This window comes from Lissotriton helveticus, chromosome 7 (genome assembly GCF_964261635.1).
Source record: "Lissotriton helveticus chromosome 7, aLisHel1.1, whole genome shotgun sequence".
Lineage (NCBI taxonomy): Eukaryota > Metazoa > Chordata > Amphibia > Caudata > Salamandridae > Lissotriton > Lissotriton helveticus.
Genome location: NC_136068.1, coordinates 956,464,805 through 956,488,209, shown reverse-complemented (window position 1 = coordinate 956,488,209; position 23,405 = coordinate 956,464,805).

Here is a 23,405-nt window from a genome sequence, read left to right as displayed (position 1 = left end):
AAGAGGTCGACATTGTGGTAGGAAGGTCTTTATGTAGGTTCGAGATTTTGGCAGTCTTCATTTTGGAGCCTATGTTTCTGTAAAACATGTTTCACATGCAACTGTAATGCTATGTCTTGAGGCATTTCAGACATTATACACTACATGGTCCCTTTAAGTGCTGCAATAGAGTGTAGCGTATGGCGTGCACTTTATACATGGCCGGCATTGTGGTGTTAGTTCAGCAGCCAGGTAACAGTTAAGGCCAGAACAGCCCCTTTCACTACAATTGGGGTATAACTCAGATGTGACGATAACTGATGTGGTGATGTAAGTACAGCGAGGTGGCTATTTGCTGCATCCGAGCTTTTAAAAAAACCTAAATAATAAAGATATGTTTTTACTGTGTATCACGTTAGAGTATGTCTGACAAACTCCATAGCTTTCCGGATGCAATAGGTTTTTGGGTCCTTATGATATTACAGTCGGTGGTGAAACGTTCAACAATTACTGTACGCTTGGGATATTTCAGTAGAGTATTTTTCACAGCAGGCACACCTGTGACATCACTTTTTTCAGCCTGTTAGAACCTCACCAGGTCATGCATCTTTCAATAAACACCATGCTGGACACATCACAGCACTTTCTTTGTATTTGTTTCGCTGTGCAGCAAGGCAAAAAACCTTAACAAATGTAATAGATCACATAAGGGTGACCTTTTGGCATTGCCAATGCTTGCTTTGTTATGGTATTATTCTATCCGAAGGCTTTTTGGCGCAAGATGTTTGGCAAATAGTGCTTTTTAAGCCATTTGACTTAAAATACATTTTAGTTAAAATTTAAATCTAAAGAGGGATACCAGTATTCACCAAATTAGTTTTGTCAAAATTTGTTGCAAATGGTGAAGCTCAAAGCATTTTGGGAGAGTACCATTGGTAAAAAGCTGACAGAGCTTAAATACCACTATAGAGTGCTTATGGAGAGTCTTCCATGGGGACGTTTTTTAGAACCTGTTTATAAATGGAGAAAAGATGCTGAACATTGGAATGGATCAAAAGATAGTTGTATCAATTGGGGGTCTTTTTCAAGGAATATGTGGGCAAATACATGGCAAGTGAAGCATTTTGGCAAAAAAAAACATTGGAAAATAGATTTCCACATCAATTCCATAGAAGATGTAACCTCTGACAAAAATGTAGGTACTCAGCACATGCCAATATCACATCCTCATTTTGGGTCCCCTAACATGTGCTCTAGTGTGTACTGTTAGGTTACTGGCAGAGTCACAGGGAAATGCTGGACTGTGGGTAGACAGTCGTGAAAAGCCGGAGACAGTGACAACGTCATGCCAAAGAAGGAGAGTATTAGCAAACACAAGGCTTTGTCACAACTGCAAGCATGCTGAGAGATCATGATGTCTATTCTGGAGATCATTTAATCAAAAGCTGATTATGTTAATATTGCTGCCATTCACGTCTACAGAATATAAAACACTACCTGAATACAATGTCAATAAATCACTTTGAATCCCATCAAAGGGTACCCTAGGACCATAAACGTTGTCCAGATTCTCAGAGTGCTGTGAGTCCATCTGCATGGTAGTATGTGCTACACAAATGCACACATTATAACAACCCTTCGGCACAAAGCTGTGGGAGCTATTACTTTTCTGCCTTGAGGGCAGAACTTCCACTGCTGCATCATAGACCTATCTCACTGTGTTCACAAGGATGAGGGCATACCAAAATGCTAAAACATTCCCACGCATTGGATAAGACAAGTGTCTATGAGAGAACGAAGAAGGTAATCTCGAAGAGAGCAACTGCAGATGTTTGAACTAAACACATGACAGATGGATTCTCAATTATCTGAACAAGGACATTCAAGGTCTCAATACTTCCAATGATAAAACATGCTTGTTTCATTAAGCGTTCCCTTAGAGCTAGAATCTTCACCAGAAAATGACAGATTGTCGAGTGCGATCATGCATGTTCACATAGTTAAAGATAGTTGCCGCAGGGAACTAGAACAGCTAGAATGGCATGGCCTCTAGGGAATTAATGAAGAAGAAAACTTTAATCAGCGTGGTGACGGCAGCTCCAGGGTTCTAGAATTACATGTGGCATAGTCATATGGCACTGTAATGAAGGGCATGAGATATAGATCACATTTTGACAAGTATCCCCTCTTCCAAACCAGGGGCACCGCCATGGGGGCCAAGAGGGCACGACCAGTCTATGTTTTGGCTGCTCTCCCTGCCTAAATCTCACAATGACGTTTATTTCTATCAGCTCTAATGATGGGCTATGGCTGTGGAGCCCTAAGAATTGTCACTGATTATGGTTTGGTCTAAAGCATTCAGAATGCTGACGCAAACCTAAGATGAGAACGTGTTGCTTAAAAAACATTTGCCTTTTGTGCTTTAGACTCTGCTCCCAGTAACTGTGTGTGCAGAGAGCTAATCAGGAGAGACTTTATGGCCATTGTGAGTGAAGGCTCGACCTTTGTGTGTGCCTGATATCAGTATTGGTTACAATAAACAAAGTAAGGGAACTACGATGCTGTGCACAAGGGAGATGGAGCGAGTAATTGTGGAGTTGGCGGTCAAAGGTCGGGTAAAAAAATAAAATAAATAATCAGTAACTTTTTTCAGTCTTTCATCTTCAGGTATGTACATATAAAAAAACACACAGCTTAAATGTAAAATAAATGCAAGTTTGCAGATTGACTCGTTGCACACATTTAAATGTATTTCAGGTGAGCAGGCTCCTTGCCAAGAAGGAGTGTTTAGCGGTCTGCCCGCTTTGGTTTCACAGGAGACTCCCTGTCTTACACTGCAGCTGAAATTTCAGCTCTTAGAATTGACCATCCCAGGACGGTTATCTTTTCACAGAAAGTAGGGGAACTGTTATCATTAAATTAAAAAAGTATGGGCACATCATGTCCCTCCAATCCCGCCCACTACGACCATTGATAGGTTGTAGCCTCAGTACCTTACCCTCTACACGTATACCTTGCAATTGATGTACCTTCTGTAACAATGTGTAACTTGTAACCTATGTAACTCTCCTCATGTAAAGCGCTCTGATACCTCTGGGTCTAGCGAGCGCTATATAAAACTCAAGTAAATAAAAAAAATAAAAAATACATCTTACCACTGGTACACTACACAGTTTGCTATGATGCACATGAGGCTGTCTAAAGTGCACCCAGTGGCTGCCCATGGGTCTGCTGATGTTAAACTAGAATTATTGGACATTCTGGGAAATCATGCCCAGGTACCTGATCAGGAGAGGGGAAGATGCTGTCAGTACCAGAGTCTAGTCCCAGAAAGCAGTGTTGTGAAATAGACAGTGCTCTTTATGTGAGTTGATACAGTAGGCACCTGGAAATGAAGAGTAACCCTGGAATGGTGAGTGAAGTATTAATGCTCCTGGAACTGGGCTGCTCCAGAAGCGCTGTTTGCATCTTCTGATGGTAGGAGACTTCTGTCGCTTCTTGTGTTATCCTTGGAGCACCCCCCCCCCCCCACCACAGCTGCGGCCAGTGCTGGTAAGAGCAGAGGGGCGGTGTGGCTGGGTTGGGGGGGTTCAACTGATGACCACAACGTAAAATTACATACATAATTGATTTTCCCTTGTTGCTGTCTGTCACAATCCCCCCCCCCAGACCCAGCCCCACTGCCCGCCGCTCCTACATGCACAGGCCACGGCTGCCCCAACATCACCCTCCTTCGTGACTGAGAAGATTACAACCTGTCAGTGGTGTATGCCATAAAAGCAGAAGAGCTCATTGTGGACTAATGCTATCTGAGCATACTTTGACTATGAGAAACATTTTGAAAGCTGAGAGCACTGCAGAAAAGAGCTGTCAATAAGCCTTGATACATGTACAAACTGCCAAACCATACCCCTCCTTCCCTGTCCCTGAGAGTAAATCTGAAACAGGCAGGTCATCAATGATGAGCCTGATAGCTCTGAGAACTGGCAACAATGTTGTGAAGGGGGTCGTATATTTCTTACAAATCAATGCAATCTAACATGGCCACCTGTGTAAAGTAAGGCCTTCCCCCAATAAATGTTGATTTCTGTTAACCCAGGAGATTATTAGCATTTTACATTTTGGATAAAGCAGCCCTTGACTTGTGTACTAAAATGTATGCCTTTAACTAAGTTTTTGTTTCTTTTGCATTTAACAAAGACATCAACATTTGTTTCACTCCTAGGTTGACAATAATTGTAATTGTAATTGCATTTATATCACTCTTACTGCCTCTGACAACACATAGAAGCGCTTGGTTGCTGAGTAGCACTCTACTCCGGAACCCAAAGAGGATTAGTGGTGAATTAGTATAGGGATATATTAAATTATCTTGAGTGTTAGACATGTGAGTTTCTTATTTGGGCTGAAAAAGGATAGTGGAGGGATAGAAAAGAGAAGGATTTGCATTTATATAGCGCTTGCTACCTCTGATGAGGTGTTGAAGCACTTTTTGGCAGGTAGCACGCTTTTTCGGAACCCAAACAGGGTTAGTGGAAAATTAGTATTAGGAAATATGAAATTATTTTGAGGGTGGACATGTTAGTCCGTTAGACTGAAAAGGATAGTGGAGGGATAAAAAAGGTTTTTTCTACAGCTCATAGCAGTAGGTGGAAGTTTTGGATGAGTCATGGGGAGGTGGAGGGGGGAAGTGTCAGAAGAAAGGGGTTAAAAAAGGCTTGAGAGATATGAATAGTATAAGAGGTATGAGATGATGCAAGGAGGAATTGAGGAGGGAGGGAAGAGTCTAGAAAGGGATATTTTGGGGATCATAGTAGTAGAATGGGGTTTGGGATGAGTCAGAGAGTAGAGGTAGAGGATATATTGAGAGAGGTATAGGGCGAGAAATAGGGTAGTGCATTGGAGATTCTGATTTAGAAGTAAAGTAATAAATAGAAATAAAAAAGATACACAAGTAAATGGAACATATATATGTAATAGCAAGGTAATATAAGTAGATTTAGATTGTATTTAATAAACTCCGACTTTCAAGTGTTGCTGCACTTTAAGTTAATTTATCGTTTTTTTGCATATATAGTCCAAATATTAGCTTATATGCACAGGGATATGCTGTATATTTATATTTGAGTATGGTGGTTATGTGGGGATGAGCGAACTCTTAAGTAGTCTTCTGAAGATACAGTAGTTATCTGTGGTTCTTATGTTTGGGGGTAAAGAGTTCCATCGTTTGGCTGCTTGAACAGAGAAGGATGTGCCACCGCAGGATTTTTCTTGTATGGTGGGATTTTGAGGCGAGGTGCCAATCTAGAGAGGATGTTCCTTTGTTAAATGCATTTGGTGATTTTATTCCTGATGAAGAATAGTCCTGTTCCGTGTATCGCTTTGTGGGTGATACAAAGCAGCTTGAATGTGGATCTTCTGGCAACTGCTGACCAATGTAGGGTCTCAAGGCAGGGAAGATGTGGGCTTGTGGCTTTATATGTAAGAGTAATCTTGTAGCAGAGTTCTGAATCAGTTGTTTTCATAGTTGTTAAAAATGATCCGTGGTAGAGGTTACTGGTGTAATCAAATTGAGACAAAACAAGAGAGAGAGTAGCCTGAACCTTGTATGGAAATCACAAGTAGGGGAGATGCGTTGCAGAGTAGTTATAATAATGAAGCTTGATCTTGCTAGTTTGTCCACTTGGCCATTCATTGATAGCCTGGGGTCCTTGGTAATTCCAAGGTTTCTTATTTCCTTTGATACTTTAGGTGGTATTTTCCCAGATCATCAGGTCATCCAGGTCATAATTTTTTCAACAGTCACATGTGAGTATTTCCGTTTTGGAAGCATTCAATTTGAGATGACTCCATGTCATCCACTGATCAACAGCTCTGAGGCAACATAAATTGTGTGAGTTTCCAATGTCTTTGGGGCTTGCCAGCATAAGGAGTATTTGTGTGTCATCTGCATAGTTATTGTATGTGAGGTAAAATTGATTGATCAGTGCAGATAATGACTTCAAGTAGATGTTCAAAAACATGGGTAAGATGCTAGAGCCTTGAAAGACCCCTGCTTTTGTGAAGTGTGGTTTGGATGAGAAAGGGGGTGGTATGGATGACATTAGTTCTGTTTTGAAGGTAGGATGTGAGCAGTCTCCTCTATGCCGGCTTCGTATATTCTTTGTGTTAGAGTGTCATGGTCACCCTGTTAACATTTTAAGTGCGCCAGTTGGCCAACGGCTGTCGCTAGCACTACCTCGGTAGTGCTGCATAGGTCCATTGGCTGACACGGCCCCACCCACTCAATGGAACGCCCGCACCGCGGCGGAATTGTCACCACGATAAACGGTTTAAAGGCAGTTTAGAGGTCCAAGTGAAGATGTGCAGCAACTCCGTTCCGGTCAACTTTGTTCTTAAGGCCATCACAGATGGCAATGAGGGCAGAGTCTGTGCCTCGTCATGTACTGATTTGCCAGTTTGTGAATTCTTGAGTAATGGGATGAGCTCCTTCTAGGTAATTTGGTTTATGAAATTGTGTGAGAATTTGATAGAATTCTTTTATTTGCACTTTTTATAGTTTCAATTGTGTCTGAACAGTATTTTTCTTAGCTTTTTTCTATTGCTGACTTGTTAATCTGTTAAGTTTCTATAAAAGAAGCTTGTTTTAATTGGTATTTGTTTTGAGCCAGATATGCTGCAGCTTTCTAATTTGCTTTTGTATCTCTTTTATTTACGTTTTCCCCCAAGGTGCCTGTTTTATTTTGTTCTGTTGTGTCTTTCTTATTGGTATTAAGATATCAAAATCTTTCTGTAGCCACCCATTTAGCTTTTGAATGGATTTTTTTGTGTTTAGATCTGTACTGGATGTTAGTTGTGTTTCTAAGTGTTCAAAATTGAGTTTGCTCTACGGTCGATAGGTGGATGCATGTAAGCTGGTTTTAGATGTGTTTTTTTTATGTTGGAAAGCAAGCAAATGGTAGTCTGACCATGTGACTGGAGAAAGTGTTTGAAAGGTTCTGTATTTTCAAAAATGCCATCTAGGGTGTGTTCAACATGTGTGTGGGTTTGTGGACAATCTGATATAACCTCAGTCTTTTTAGGCCAGTGATGATTCTTTTTAGATTGGGCATATTGGGATTGTCAAACCAAATGTTTAGGTCACCAAGAATACATAGGTTGGAGTGTAGTATTATAATGTATGAAACTGTGTCTAGAAGTGTGTCTGAGGATGTTGCATTGATAGTTTGAGGTCTGTAAACGAGCAAGAAGTTACTGGAGGAAGATGGTGTAGGGTGGCATCTGGTGAAGTGGGCCTCACAACCTTGTATGGATATGTCAGTTTTAGTGATTTTTAATGTTTGCTTGAATACAGCAGCTAGGCCACCTCCTCTTTTGCCTGTACTATTTTGTGTGATAGTTTGATAGCCTAGAGCAGTGGTTCCCAAACTTTTTTGATCTGAAGCTCCCTTGACATAATTGCCAGTTGGCCATGGTTCCCCATCATGTCACTTTTTTACCGGTATCGGGGATGTATGCCTGACCTCGGGAGTAATTCCAGTTTTGTGCCTGAAGGGCAGCAGTAGCCAGAGGTGCTGGGGCACTCGAGGGGTGTTAGATGGCGAGACCTCAGGATACTGCCATGCCAGAGAGGTGCACCCTTGATGGTGGCCATTGCTGCTGCAATACTAGAGAAGAGAGATTCTGCTGTGCTAGATTACGTGGGACCTCAGAGTGCTGAGGCTGTGTAGAGCGGTGCAGGCTTAGGTGAGGGTTTTGGGTGCTGCAGTGCCTTAGAAATGCCAATCTGGGTGAGGATTTGGGGTTCTGCAGTGCTAGAGAGGACCCGGATAAGGTGATGATTAGGCTTGCTAAAGTGATATAGGGAGCTGCTGGATTAAGTGAAAGTTCAGGGTGCTGTAGTGCCAGGGAGGTGCTGCACAAGATGATTTCTAAGGGGCTGCAGTGCTACAAAAGTGCTGGCCCGGTTAAAAGATCAGGTCTGGATGTAGCAGTTTGAAAGGTGCCGGCCTGGGTGGGTGTTTATCAGGGGTGCTGCAACGCGAGTGATGAGTGCCCAGTTTTAGGTCTGGTTAAGTTGCTTCAGCGGCAGAAAGATTACGTCTGGGCTGAGAGCTAGCGGTGCCATAGCGCCAGTCAGACCAGTGCCGCCCCGGGTTGAGGGCTCGAATTGCTGTAGCACCAGAGGCCCAGACAGTAGCTGGGTGGGTGAGGGCATGAAGTGCTGCAACGCCAGAGAGTTGCTGGGTGGGTGAGGGCTCGGAGTGCTGCAGAGCTGAGGCTGCTGTGCCTGTCTTCATGTCAGTGCATGGAGGGGTAAAAGAGGCTCCTGTTTTTATCTGCTAAGATAATCAGGATTCGGCCATCACAAGTTACCGGCTGTATGGGGATCACAATTTCCACAGAATAAGCTCCTGTTGGTGTTTACCCATCCCCAGCATTTTTACGCACTAAAAATGGTGAAATCTGTGGGTGAGAAATTGTATGAAAATGGAGAATTGCCACACAAATGTGTGCACTGCGGTAATAGCAATTCCTGAAGTGAATCCCCATTTTTCATGGTCAATGTCAAAATAACAGTATTTCCAAAAATTTAAAATAATTATTTGCAACAAAAATATTTTTATTTGGGAGCGGAAATACTGCATCAGCATCCTTTAACCCCGCTTTTTTATATATCATTTGTATGTTAAACATTCGAACAAAATAGGCATATGGCACCCTTGATCTTATGGGGCGCTTGGCTTTTAGTAGAATTTAACTGACACACCGGGACCTGGTAAGACTGGTCGTGTTATCTTTACTGTTACCAGGTGAACCAGACAAAACTCTGCGCTGCCTTTGCGCCCCAATAACGAGTACTTCTTAACTGTTAACAACAAATGTAGAGAAATAGAAGTGGCTTTTTTTGCAGTTAACCTATTTACCTCGTTACCTTTTCATTTTTAATTTCTCTCCCCTGGAAAGTGGTAAACATGATTGCCTCTTTAAAAATACATGGGTTTGGTGGTCACGACTTTGCCTTTGCAATTGTTCTAGCAACCTACTTGATGTTACTCGTAAAGAGGATCTCCAGATGCACGGCAAAACACGGGCAGCAATAACACTCGACAGTCATCCTGCATATGTGGAGCAGCGGAGGCTACGTGAACAAGTACGTGTGAAAGGTGGCTGAACACTCTTGGGCCAAACCATGATTCCGGATTTTACGGGTGTCACTTTTAACTCCCCAGTATGTTGCAACGCAGCAGGGTGTATTTAAATGAGGTTCACTTGCTGAAAGGCTGAATGAAAAGCCAAGGCTGCTGGTACAAATAAGCAATAAAATGCTTTTATGTTCGATTCATTGCGATAAGTCTGATAATATTAGAGCACTGGGTCATACCACGATTCCTGATGCCGGCTGACAGGTAGGGTGCCAAAAGACGCAACATTTTTAAATTGCTAACAACATGATGTCCACTTTCCAAAGATGTGCGCGGCGCCCTGGCTGCTGCTAACAGCGCACCAGGGTGCCGCGGCGCAAAGTTTGGGAACCACCGGCCTAGAGGAATGGCTTCATGCAAAACTGGAGCCATTTCATCTCCCAACCCTGATTCAGTTATGAAAAGTAAGTCAAGTTGTGCATCTTTGAGAAGGTCGTACATGGGATGCTTGTTTCTTTTAGTAATTGAGCATTTATTATTAGTCAGTTTAAAAAATGTGCTTTGGTGATGGGGTGACTTTGTTTTCTACAAGATTGAGCAGTGTTTTGAGGGCTTCTAGCTGGTGTGCTGTCAGTGCTGGTATTAGCAGTATAAGGATATCAATACTGTGGCTGTTCTGTACAGTGTTGCCCGTACAGCAGGCCAAGAAGGCATTCTGATGGGTCAGCGTGTGTAGATGGTGTTTGAGAGTGAGTTGGTGATCTATGTTATTTTCGTAGCCTTGTTGTGCGGTAGCCATGGAGATGCAAAGTTGTGAAGAGTGACATGTTACTTATTTTGTTTGTGTCTATTTAGGGTGGTAGGTTTATGAGTTAGGGGCGGTGGTGCAGCATGTGGGTCATGTGGTTAGGTTCTAAATTGTCCAATCGATGAGATGCGGTTAAAAGAGAGTTGCTGTGTTGCTGTATATGTGTGAGGTGGTGGATTGGAGTGTCAGGGTTATCTGATTGTGTTTGGTAAGCAGAAGAGGAGGGAGTTGGTGGATGAGAAGATGGAAGGTTGAGTATAGGTTTGTTGGGTCTGTTAGTAATAATTAGAGCAGGGAATATGTGTCTGGATGGGATATAGTTACATATGGTGTGTATTTGGGTTGTGTTTGTGAAGAGTGGATTGGTTAGTGGTATAGGATAGAGTGGTGTTTTGTGTGCGAGTGAAGGTGTCATTTTGTGGTAGTTGGGACAGAAGGGTATAAAGGTGTAGTTTGTGGGGTTTTGTAGTGGTTCTTGAGACATTGAAATGTATGTAGCATTTATTCATAGTAACTGGGAAGAGTACACTTGTTGTGTGTGTGTGTTGATCAGGTTGTGGATGGAGTAGGGCAATTCTTGAAATTTAAAAATAGAAGTGCAGATACTCTGTACCAAAGTACCTGCTTGTCTCTGAGAAGGGCCGGTACTTTCCAATTAAAAGGTTAAGTCTCTTTTGAAAATTGCAGGTACTCTCCCTCTCAAAATAAAAAAGTGGCTGCATTCAGTACCGGACATATTGCCCCATTTAAAGTACTGGGGTTGCGTGGGTCCTGGCAAATGGGAAAATGGGCACCATTTTTGGTCCTAGGCCCGGCCAGTCTGAACAGGTGCAAACAGCCAGCTGCCCTTGGCCTCTCCACCCTTTGCCTCGATGCCTGGGCCGAGATGCCCTGAACCCTGACCTTAAAAAGCCCCAGGTGACCCCTTTGGCCAATGGGAACCCTAGCCCTAATCCTAAACAATCAGAACACTAGCCCTAGGACCAATAGGAGACCCTTACAATCAATTGCAGCTCTACTCCTAGCAAGCATTCAGAAACCACACCCTAAGACCCAACTCCAATAGAAACCCAAGCCCCAGGAAGCATTATAAAAACCCTAAACCTATCAACCAATCTGAACTCTATCCCTAGGCCCTACGTCCAATAGTATCACTGACCCATGGACCAATCAAAACCCTAGACCTATCAACCAATCTTAACACAAACCTTAAGCCTAATAGAAACACCAGATACAGCCACCAATCAGTGCACAGATGAAACAACCAATAGCAGCTCATATCAGGTGTGTGTGACCTCAAACTCAGGTTGCTGGGCAGGGGGCTGGGAGCTGCTCCTTTACAGGCTCAATCCACACTATGGAGATCTGCAGGTAAAGGGCCTAAACAAGGCGACTAACAATACTGGGTTTCCCACACTTACACACCTCACTCTCCTAGCCCAAAACTGCTACATACAGTTTACAAACCCAGTTCAAACATTAAGAGCAGATTACTGGCGTCTCAAAGAACACTCTGCTTAGCCTCTGGGGTGTAATATGTATTTTTATGGTTTTTTGACTCACTTGCTAAAACAAAAAGAGAGCTGGGTGTGAATTGCTTACACACGGGTCTGTGCACAGATTAGGGGAAACACTATGAGGGAATTTGAGTTAGTTACCGACAGGTAAAACAGCAGATTTTAAACTACAAAGCCCACCAGTAAACAAGGGAAATTGAGGCAGTCACGGGCAGGTCAAGCAGCAGACTTTAAACTCCAGCTATCAAAGGACTCCCATGTCACTTCCCAGTTTGAATGTGTGGCTGCGCTTCAGTCTGCATATCTGGAGTGGGCTTCCTTACAACATAAGAAATACAGGCTTCTTTAGTAGGTTGAAGGCTCATTTTAGAGCCTGGAGAAGACTTTTACCACAAACTATTAGAATGAAAGAGGTAGCGACTCTAAAATATTTTTAAACTGCTCCTGCGGTTTTAAATTAATAATAAATAATACTGGGATAGGGCCTGGCTAATCACGCGTGAGGGTCTCTAGGCGCTGTTATTAGGCACATGGATACAATTGATTGGTCCAGAATCAGAGGATGTTGAGGCCACACATAAACTCAAACCTGTATCCCCAGCTCCAAAGTCAGCAGCTCTGGCTGTTAGGTCACACTCTGATCTGACTGTTATGCGCTACATGCTACCCCCTGCAGAGCCAATAGTTTTACTGACTACCACACTCAAGTAATAATCAGATTTTCAAATGTCACCAAGTTTAGCCATCATTACAGTTTGATTTCTACACAAAGTGAGAACCTTTCATTTTGCTTCTACAAAGATCAGATTAGAAGGGGGAATGGGTTACTGACTCTGAGCATTTAAGGTTTCCAATTCAATGCCTGAGTATCTCATCTCGTCCAAGTTTTTCCTTAACATTCTGGATCTTACAGTTTTGATTTTATAACGGGCTTAGTAGCAGTACATTTAGTGGAGAAGTGTGGCTCAATGGTTAGAGCGGCAGACCCTGATGCAGAGGTCTAGCCCGGGACCAGGATTCAATTCCCCGCCTCGGCAGGTCTTGGGCTCAAAAATTCAACGTACCTGATATTTCTCGCCTCGGTGCCTATTCCAATCATGGAATCCCACTCTGCAACTCTGGGCAATAGCTTGCTTAATCTCCACAACGGCCCCCACAACGCTAAGGATGCCTGGCCTCCACCTTGGGGGTGCCCAGGAGTGGACACCTCACAGGGAAAGCCAGGATGGGTTCCACAGCGGTATTCGTACAAGCGCCTTGAGACCCTTGCGGGTGAGTAGTACAAGTATCAATTTACATTTACATTTTTACATTTCCAAGAATGCAAATAAGTGGATTGGGTCAGGTATTCACACACAAAACTGTGAAACTTGAGAGCTCTGCTTAGTTTGTATAAGCCCTTGAGGTTCAATGCAGATATTTTAAAGCATTTTCAAGATCACTACACTACACAGCGGGGTCATCTCTGAAAATGATTATTACATAAATGTAACTGCTTTCTTCGACTTATAATAATGTGTCACTCATAAAGCGTTCAAATGCCGTGCATAAAGACCATGGACATGCCATGTACAAGTAAACCAAAAATGTGCGTATTTTTGGGCTTGTTTCTTATTGCTGCAGTGTGCAATTCATGTCAGTGATAAATCACTTATGGGTACCATGATAGCTCAATGCGCATGCCTGGACTTATGTTCTTCCTTCCTCTGAAACTGACAAAGTGTGGGGCTAGCAAGCAGGCTCAGGGCGAGGCATGTGATAAGATGAGACCTGCGGCGCTGCCTGAGCCTGGGGCACCATCCCAACCCATCCAGGGACTGGCTGCACAGGTGCACCAACCCTAGGTCCAGGTCCAGCTCACGCGCGCACCTTTTACTGCCATATACGACCTCCCGGTGCCTGCAAAGCCAGCGGAGGTCGGTGCAGGTAAGGTGGTGAAGCGGTGGGGTGGTGGGGCAGGGCAGGGCGGGGCAGGAGGGGGTCAGACGATGGAAGAGGGAAAACTAAATAAATAAATAACGCCTACTCTGTTGTCTGTCTATATGCCCCCCCTCCCCGCCCCCACCCCACCCCACTGCGCTTACCTGCACAGACCCCTGCTGGCAAAAGCACAATCGAGGCTCAGACCCGGTCTGGCTTCTTGAGTCTAGATATTCCGAGGGTGAAGGGAGCTAGTAGAAAGGAACCGGCAGAGAAGAGCATCAGAAACAGTCATCCACTCTGTGGGAATAGGCAGCAGGAGTTGAGGTTATTTAAATCTAGCGCAACGTGAAATAGTAGCAGACCTTGCTCAGAGCCCTATCTCCCAGCCATGCAAATGATAGAGTTGTGCTTTCCTTAGTTTCTGCCTTACTACTTTATCTCAGCTGAATAAAATAAAAACTTACTCAAGTGTTCACAACAATTGATCTATATCTTTATGGGGCAGTAAGACTACCCAAGTTGTATTTCTCCATCAAAGTCAGATCCAGAGTGAACAACATACACCTGATTCTTACTGCACTTATTAGAAAATGTGGCATAAACATGCTTTAAAAGTGCCTTGCTCAGATTCAGATCCATTATGAGCAGACCACACCTAACACACTTGTTTCTGGGTGCATACAGTTAGCTAACAGCAGCATCAGAACCAATAGAGCAGCTTCTGCTCCGTAAAGTAGCTTGTACCCGAGGCACCTATCATTAAAACCAACCCACGGTGGGCAGTGCCAGTGGGCTTAGTTGCCCATTGTCAGGCATGAGTAGTTCATCTAGTCCTGGCTTTGATTTTGTTTTCTGCTACTTTCAGAATTATTTCCATTCAGGGGAACAGTTCACAACAAAGCAGGCAAAGTCTACAATGACCCTTGGTAAACTATTAGACCCGAAAGACTAGTGTATTCTCAGACTTCTGTGGCAGCCATATTGCGTCAGTGGGCCCTTATCCTTATATATGTAATATATTTATATAGTGATAGCCTAACACTATTGCGCTACTTCAGAGCTCTTTCACATATTGTAATCCTGTAGCAACGCCAAAAGATAGAAATCTAGACAGTAACATTCAACACAGTGGTCGTGTGCCTCTGAGGGTGTGTGCTTATAGAAGGGTCTTTCTACACGGCGGTCCCCCAAACCTGTACTCGCGGCCCCTAATGGAAACTATCGGCCATGTACAATAGGTGGGTTTGGTGCATCACTCTGGGGCACCTCCCAGATGAGGATGAGCTTCAACTGCAACGCTGAATCCCTCAACTGCCTCATTCAAGTTAAAGTGAGATTGATTAACACATTTTTGTGTTACATCCCACAAATCTCACTCTTACATGAACTCTAGTTCCAGACACGATATTCCATATTATTTATGCATGCTTATGTCTTGAATATTAAGTTTGTACCCATGGTTTTTATAATGTGATAACTGAGGGGATTTCTTTAGCCTGAGGCTGTCCGACGTCACAGTGGGCATGTGCGGAAGACGGCCAGGGAAGGTCCGAACCCCGCCCACTCATTATTTTGCCCACACCACAGCAGAATTCAGGCTGCGGTCAACGGGCTAAGAATTTTGTTACACTTGTGCCGTCCTTGATTATGTTGCTGTCTATTCTACCTATATCCAGAATACCTGTAAAGCGCTCTGATACCCGTAAGGGTCAAGTTCGCGCTATATAAAACTTTATAAATAAAACAAACTCTGCATGCACACAACCTGAGTAGGACACATACATTTCCACTATTTTGGGGGATTATGGGCATTGTTGGCACTGGAGGCCGGCTTAGGCACTAGTTGGGTGTTGGACTTGGCCCTTTTGGCAGGTTCACCCCGAAACTTTTTGCGTTCTCCTAGCCTGTTTCTGTAACCTGGTGTTGGTGATTTTAGGCCTCTGCGCACTTTAGCACTGTGGCCCAGTGTAAAGTGCGTGTGCTCTCTGAGTGCGTGTGGTGCGATTGGCCTGCCCTCCCTTAGGAATGCATGGGGGATATGAGTGTCCATGGTAATTCCTGATGTGAGAGGAGTGCAGGGGCGAGTTTAGTATGTGCGAACTCGTGAGAATAAATGCTGCACAATGGTGTGCGCAGATTTATTGTGATTAGTGGAAAGTGCCACTTTTAGAAGTTAGCATTTCTGTGTGCAGTGTGTCTGCCTGCCTGATGTGAATTGCATGTTTGGCTTGTGATTGACAGGGGCTGGCTGGTGTGGTTGGCTCCAGGAGCCAGGATGGGTCTGCCCGTTGGTGAAGAGGGAGATCTGCATGTAGAGGGGAGGGAGGAGTTGCACCTAGGACCTGAATAGGGCTGAGCCTTCCCTCCACAATGCTGGTTCAACTCCCTTTGGTGCATCTGATGTCCCTGGCCTGTCTTCTGAATAGGAGAGAGGAGCTGATCAAAACAAAGTGCTCAGGATCTCCCCTGAACCAGTTGTATCTGGTTCCCCTAGACTCTGCACCTTTTAGAAAAAGGAACATGTGGTATAAAAGGAGGGGCTGTGACCCCATGATGTTGATCTGCCTTGGATCCTGACCCTGCAGGGTGTGCTGCTGCTGGGGGCCCAGGAGGGGCTGCCATGATGGTTGCCTCCCTGGGCCTTGCATTGCCCCTCGGTGCTCTAGGGACTTTTTGGGACCTTTTTTGCTTTTTTTTTGTCCCTAGGGACTGTGCACTTTGCTTCTAGCACCTGGTGAGCGCTTTGTTGCTTCCTCTTGCTTTTGCGCCCTGGGAACGCTGAGGTTGGGCTCCTGAAGAGGCGCTGGAGCTTGGCAGCGCGCCGCTGCATGCTGCCTGAGGGAATCCCCACTGGGTGGATTCCCCCGTGATGCTACCGGGAGCGGGTGCCCACCCCGCATTGTGGTGCCTGTGATGGCGGGAGCCTTTCCCACTTTGTTCTTATTTTTATCTTAAAAATGACAAGTGCCCACCCCGCTTATGGAGAGCAATGGCGGGTACCCACCCTGCTGTGTACGTTATAATTAGAGGGAGCCTACCCCTCGGTGCTGCGACCGCCAAAGAAGACCTCTACCGCCGCAATTCGTGGCCTGCCTTGTTGTGGGCGGGGCCGGCGGACGGAAGCAGAATAGGCCGGAAGCATTCAGGGTTGGAGAAAACCCGGGCGTGAGCCTACCCTGCAACGGTAGCGACTGGAGAGGACAGGAGCCTACCCCGCCTCCCCGAGGAGTCAGTCAGTCAGTCAGTCAAAACTCTTTATTTCGATTAATTAAAATCATAAAAGACACACTAAAAACACATATTATGCACAATTAAAAAGAGATGGCAATAAATATATATGTTAAAATTGTGACCAATATACAGGCTTATTTACAGGGCATAAACTCATCACTATTGTAATCAGGATCCATGATTTATCCAAGCATAAAAAATTTAAACACTAACAATCTTTTTATTATTAATGCGGGCCGCAGCCGCCAGATAGCTCGCAACACCGTGAACATCTCGAATACTGCTAAGCATTCGTAGATGAAGTAGTGCAGGGCTTACTTGTACATAGCCGGCCTCTCGCAATAGAGGGATTAAAAATGTTTTCCTAATCTCAGAGTAAAAATCGCAAAACATGATAAAATGCAAGGTGTCTTGCGTTGAGAAATTATCACATGCGCAGGGAGCAGAGTTTTCCGGTTTTCCCAGGTTGGAAAGGCGCCTAAGGTCAGGTGGATTAAATTGAACCGAAATCTAGTCAGCAAATAGCGATGGAAAGGCTTGGTTACAATTTTTAAAAAGGTTCAATAGAAGGGGAAGTCAATATGAGGTCATTTGTTCTAACACTTGCCTTCATCAACTCGTGCCCCTCCCGCTCTGTTTCTAGCATGTTCTGGTAATGATGCCTAATCCAACCTATGTCCTACTTTTTAATCGATTCTGGTGATGTATACAAATCAGGTCTACCGAGCTTGATGTACGCCTCTCTAACGTACCTCAGCCAGGGGACCTTATCTGCCTTATCTAATGCTGCAACATCACTAAGAATCCGGTGGTTCAGGGAAATTTCCTTATTCAACCATGTTTTCACCCAGCATAACAAAGGGGCCATTTTTAATTGGTCTGTGATGGAGCCCAAACCTAATTCCATATGTAGCGAATAGGTTGGTGTTGACTGAGGAACCGTCAAGAGTGATCTTAGGAACCTATTTTCAGCTACTTGGATCCTATTCTGAGATGTGTAACCCCATATAGATGCCCCATATGAGGCCATCGCCAGGCATTTTGCTTTATATATCTTATCCCCGAGGAGTCATGAAGGGTCCCGGGCCCCAGAAGGGGGCCTGGGCAGAGGAGAAGTGCAACCCCAGCCAGCGAGGCTCTCAAGAGTGAGAGAAAGCCCCACCCGCTGCAGAGCCGAGGCACCCGAGTCAGGAGAGGGAGCGGGGCTCCCGTGAGCGGTTGGGAGCCCCGGCGAGACAAGGAGAGGAGTCTGGTGAGCGGTACTTGAGACTGTGCATAATGTAGTTTATGTTAAAGGCTGATGCCAAGTACAGTGATTACCAGTGTTTACTGGTTGTACGTTTATGATCTGTTTTACTTTTACCAAGTTCGCTTTGTGATGGTTCTGACAGTGGTCCATGTGGCCCTGTCATGTGTTTATAATCCCTTGTGAATATTACCCGTGCAAGTTGGCACAGTGTATATTGTGTGATTACTATTCTAATGTGTTATGAGAATACAAAGGCTATTTTTTATATAACCTTGAGTGGAGTTCCTTTTGTAGTGTGCCTGGGATTTTGTTACTGTGTGCGTGTGCAAATGCTTTACACATGGCCTCCGGGATAAGCCTGACTGCTCGTGCCAAGCTACCAAGGGGGTGGGCAGGGGTTATCTTTGGTGTGTAACTCACCAGCCCTGACTAGAGTGGTAGTCTCTGCCTGGCTTTGGCGCAGGCCTTAGCCAGCCAGAGATCCCATTTCTAACATTGGGCTTTTGGTGGAAGTCGGTGCTCCCCCCAGCTTTTCTGTGCTTGCCTTCTTCTGCTGAAAGCTAACCATAGTGCGTGCCTTATTCACATAAGTAATAGACGTGTCCTCCAAGAGGTCAGCTTTTAGCACCAGTCTTTGGATGCTCGTGATGATCTGTCGCTTTTAGAGTGATAGGCGCAGGAGTGACACAATGGTGACAGCTGGTCAAACCAGATGCCATGTTTAGGTGTGGCTGAAAGTAGAAAGGCCCTGTGAGGGGCAGCAGAATAAAATATGAACACAGACATGTATCGTTGACCCCCATTAGACTGGTCCACTGGGAACCTACCACACTCACCAGTTCTAAATTCAAGTGCCACCTTTTTGATGGCTGAAGAAAGAACTCAGAAAATACCTTTATTTTAATATCACTCTCCCTCAATACCTCCATCCACATTACAGGAACAGACTTATTCCATCTTAGGAGTTATGTTCTGCCTTTCAAAAACTGTATGTGATGCGGTCAAGGAGGATTTTAGCATGTGTGGCCTTAAAAGACAAAATGTTTCCAGTGAAGCAGTTGATTGGTTCAGAGAGACACTCACTAGGAAACCACTGCAACTCTAATGGTAAAGGTTGGAATGTCTTGGCCATTCAGATTTTGCGATAGACTCGCAGTAAAAGATGACCCATAAAAAATAATGAGAGTTACCTGTTGATGAAGAGATTTATTTTCCCTGATACCAGAGGCAGACTGGTCTGTCGGGAACCCCAATCTTCTTCGCATAACACCAGACCTTTAAAAGCAATTGGGGGTGTGGTAGGATCACAAGCGCAGGCAGCAAATGGCCTTTTGGAATTCTTACAATGTCCCTATTGGATGGTCTGCTTAAGACTGGCATGTCCAAATATGGCCAGTTAGTCCCTCGGGTTCCTTACAGCACTTGGCCTCATGCCTCAAGCTTCAGGGACTGGGCAGAGTCAGTGATCGTTGTGAAATGAGCTACTGGTGGTCTCAATCCTGAAGGCAGGAATCACACTTTCAAAACAGAAAGCTTGCAGAAGGTTCTTATTTAATAGGTGCAGGAGTCAAAGGCACAAACACGTTTAATGCACTCACAGCTTTGATTTCACAAATCATGAGTGCGGCAATTATTGCCCGGCACAGATCATTTTGTCATTAACAAGCTGATCTCTCCGGAGATGGCACCCCAGCCCAATATTCCTAGACTTAGTTGATTCCGATAAGAGGCCAGGTAACTTTAAATATCGTATCTCGTTCACAATTTGCAATTCTCTGAGAGGCATAGTGAAGATTCAACATGTTGTTTGAAATCTTTCTACATCTTTAGAGGGATCCTTTCCAAAGATGGGCCAATGCCTGTGCAGGCGTAGCAGCTGATAGAGCTCTTGCAAATGCAGAGCTTGCTTCAGAGAAATCTTTGTGTTCTTCAGCGAAACACAAGTACATCAAAAATGTCACCTGTGTTTACAAATGACAGGTCATAACTTGCAAACTCAGGATCTGCAGACACGTGCAGCTACAAATTGCACCTACACCTATGTAAAACTTGTAATGTGTTTTTAGGTCTCGCTGAACTGCATTGCAGCGCGCATGCGTTACTCGCTCTGCAAGGCATCTTGTAATCGAGGAGGTTAAACGCTCGCCTCTGATTGGAAATGAGGGTTCTTTGTTACCGTTCTGTCTCCTTTTTGGACGGCCCATCCGGACTCGATCGTTTACTTGCGGTGTTACATGGTCAGCGTTGTCGGTGAGCACTATTTTCTTTCATGCGCTTCCCCTTTTACACCCATGACATCGCAACACCTTTAATATATTTATTTACTTTAGAGCGCGATCCACTTCAACTATAGCGACAGTGCTTATTTCTTTATTTTACGGCGGGGTCCGCTTTTAAGCGGCTACGGGCTTTTATTTTCTGCTGAACTTGCTCCAACAGCAGAGCGCCTTTCTGGTCAGTAAAACAAGATTTCTCTGAGGCACTTTCCAGATTGCTCATAGTACCACCCACTACTCGCTGCACTCCAGCAATACTTTTCGCTGACCCAGAAACCTTGGCTGGGCCTCGAGCTTCTGCACCTCTCATAAGCTTTGGCGGCATCGGGTCGCAGGAACAGATGCTCCGTACCCAGGCAGACCGAGTGTGAGAAGTTGGACTGATATATGATGCTCACTAGTTCTAGTGATCACCTTGTATCAGTCCAAACAACCCTTATGGTGATTGGTTGTAAGTCATCCTTCTAGACCAGCTATCCTAATGGTAGCATGGACAAAGCAGTCTTAGGCTAAACTCTTTTGGCATGTGAAGCCAGCTGTTTTACCTCAATATAACCCCTTGAATACCAGATGAAAGGACACCACACAGATTGTTATGAAAATAAACAGTCTATTTATTAATAACAGCACCTCTGAACTCTTTATGAGGTCAGAGGGCTAAGCACATGACAATCTCTTACGAAAAATACGACAAGTTGCACAAAATTACAATGGTGCTCTAGGGGCACGACAAACCATATACTAAGTAAGTGGAATGTGAAAGTCGATAAAAGGAATGGAGCTGTCCAGAGGCTGTAGGATCGATGGGACCACGCTACACTAACACTAGGTAAGTAAAAGGAGGCCCACGGAACGCGTGTGCAGAGTGTGAACTCACACGCGAGATGCGTTACAACGTTTATGGACAGTACAGTTCAAGAAAAAAGTAAGTACGGACAATCCTGACTAGTTAGGACAACAACGACTGTGGAATTGGACATTAGGACAGTTAGACTACCCTTGAGCACTGAAATGATCTCGTTACCTCACCCACGGGCTGCGGGTGCATAGGTGCCAAAGTGTGTCGGGTTCTCGCGTTGAAGTCAATGGAGCCTGAAAGAAAAGATGCTGCAGGCGACCAAGAGGAAGATGTCCGGTGCGATCCAAGGGTGGATCGGTAAAGAAGAGGACCTGAAAGCAGAGGGGGCAGTGTTCAAAGTCACTAGCCAGTGACCGGTGTGGAACCAGGAAGGAACCAGATGCTGTCATCGCAATCAGGTGAAGAGTGGACGCTTGACTCTGCAGCCACGTGGACCAGGAGGTGTCTTCGACAACCAGGATGGAGGCACGAGCTGTCCCACGCAGGCTCTCGCTGTCGGCGGTGTCGGATCCGGAATCGGAGTCAACAGGCCTTGGCAAAGGCAACCCACGCAGAGAAGGGAAAAGACGTCTGGTGCGGAATAGGAGAGTCCGGGATGCCCCTCTTTTGGAAGGGAGCAAGGGCCAATCTGGAGCAACCAGACCAGCAGGAAAGATGCAAAGGTTCGTCGTCTAGGAGGCCACTAGCCAGCCGGCAAGTGACCAGACAATGCGTCGAGCAGCAAACAAGCAGAAGGGCCCCACACAGATCTCGTGGATGCTGGAGGGCTGATCTGCGGTGCTGGAGCTGCTCGGGCTGGGGCTTCTCAATCCCCAAAGCACTTGGTCGAGTTTACCTCGGGAGTCGTGCTGGAAGCGAAGTGCAGGTTCGTTCAAGATGGCCGGTCCCACGTGTCTCGTCGCACCCACGGGTCTCAGCTTTGCTGTAGATGTAGGTTGAGGTCGGAGAGGTCTGGGAATCTGGGTCTCGTTGGGCTCTGAAGTCTGGATCCTCGAGGGAAGACAACAAAGTGAAGCCGCTGGACGCTTGATGGTGCCTGCAGTTGCAGGGTGGACACTCCTTGTCCACAAGGGAGATTCTTCAGTCTTCTGTGGAGCAGAACGTCGAAAGCCAGAGTTTCTTCTTGTTGAATAGTTCAGGATAATCCAATTTGCAATGGGACCAGCTCCTACCTTTATTCTCCTAAAGGGGGCTGCACTACTGACTAGGTCCCTCCCCTGGGTGGGACCAGGAAGGGGGGTGGCTACACCCCCTATCCTTTGTCCAGTTTCGCGCCAGAGCTGGGGCAGGGATGCCCCAGCAACTGGTTTGAACCGGTGTATGCACAGGACACCTTGAGTGCCCCAGGCATGTTTTATTCCTTTCAGGCCTCCCTACCTCAATACAAAAAAACCCTGTCTGGGGTGGTGCTAGCACCTCCCAAGGCAGGAAACCCTTTGTCCAGGCCGCCCTCGCTGGAAGGACTCCCAGCAGCAGGAGGTCAGACTTGTGTCTGTGGTGGCAGCATCCATTTTGTGATGCCAAGGTTCGAGTTAACTTTAACCGGGGTTCACAGTTACATACATGTCGTGTCCCTCTAGAAGGGTGGAATGCTACCCCCGTCGCCAGAATTGGCGAGGGGGTAGTATTCCAAATCGTATGACACCTTACTCGACATGTTTTGATAATGTTATACCAGCGTTAGCATTTAACAGCGAGGTTGATAATGCACTTAAGAGTATATGGTATAGTGTTATCAAGGAACAGCTATTAGGACTTGGTTCCGCAAGCTGCAAACGGGCTCAGCTCATGCCAGAGCACCATCTCACATAATTCCGAGCACTCCGCCTTCAGGATTGATAAGGCCTTCCATAGGAGTGACTGATAGGAATATATGTGTCCATTTTAGGGTTAGATATAGGCATACTATATCTATAGCAAAGGGTGATTACACCACCTTGCCCCAGCTGTGATGCAGCCAGTTGTGTCAGTTTTAGATTGCCAGCCAGGGGTGGCATAATACATGCTTCAGCCCCTGGTAGGACCTGGGTACACCTATGCCCTGGATACCTAAGGTATACTGATTTTGGAAAAGGTGATGGACAGAGTTTCTGAATGATGTAGAATACTCTTACCAAGTCAATAGATCATGGTTTTAATCCATCACTGTTTTTTAGCTCACTGCACCATCCCAGCTCAGAACCTGGCTATATGCAAATTAGTCTGTTCCTGTCCCAGTGCATGATGGGAACAGGGCAAACCAAACTACCAAGCCAATTCTTATACTGGGAAGGAAACAAGCTTCCGGGGACCGGTTTCTGGCATCACAGCCTTCTTCGGCCCGGCTTGCTTGAATCCTGATGGTGCAATGAGCAAGGGACTCACGTCTGAGTATACCTAAGGTATACTGTACAGGGACTGATAAGGTGGCCCAGTAC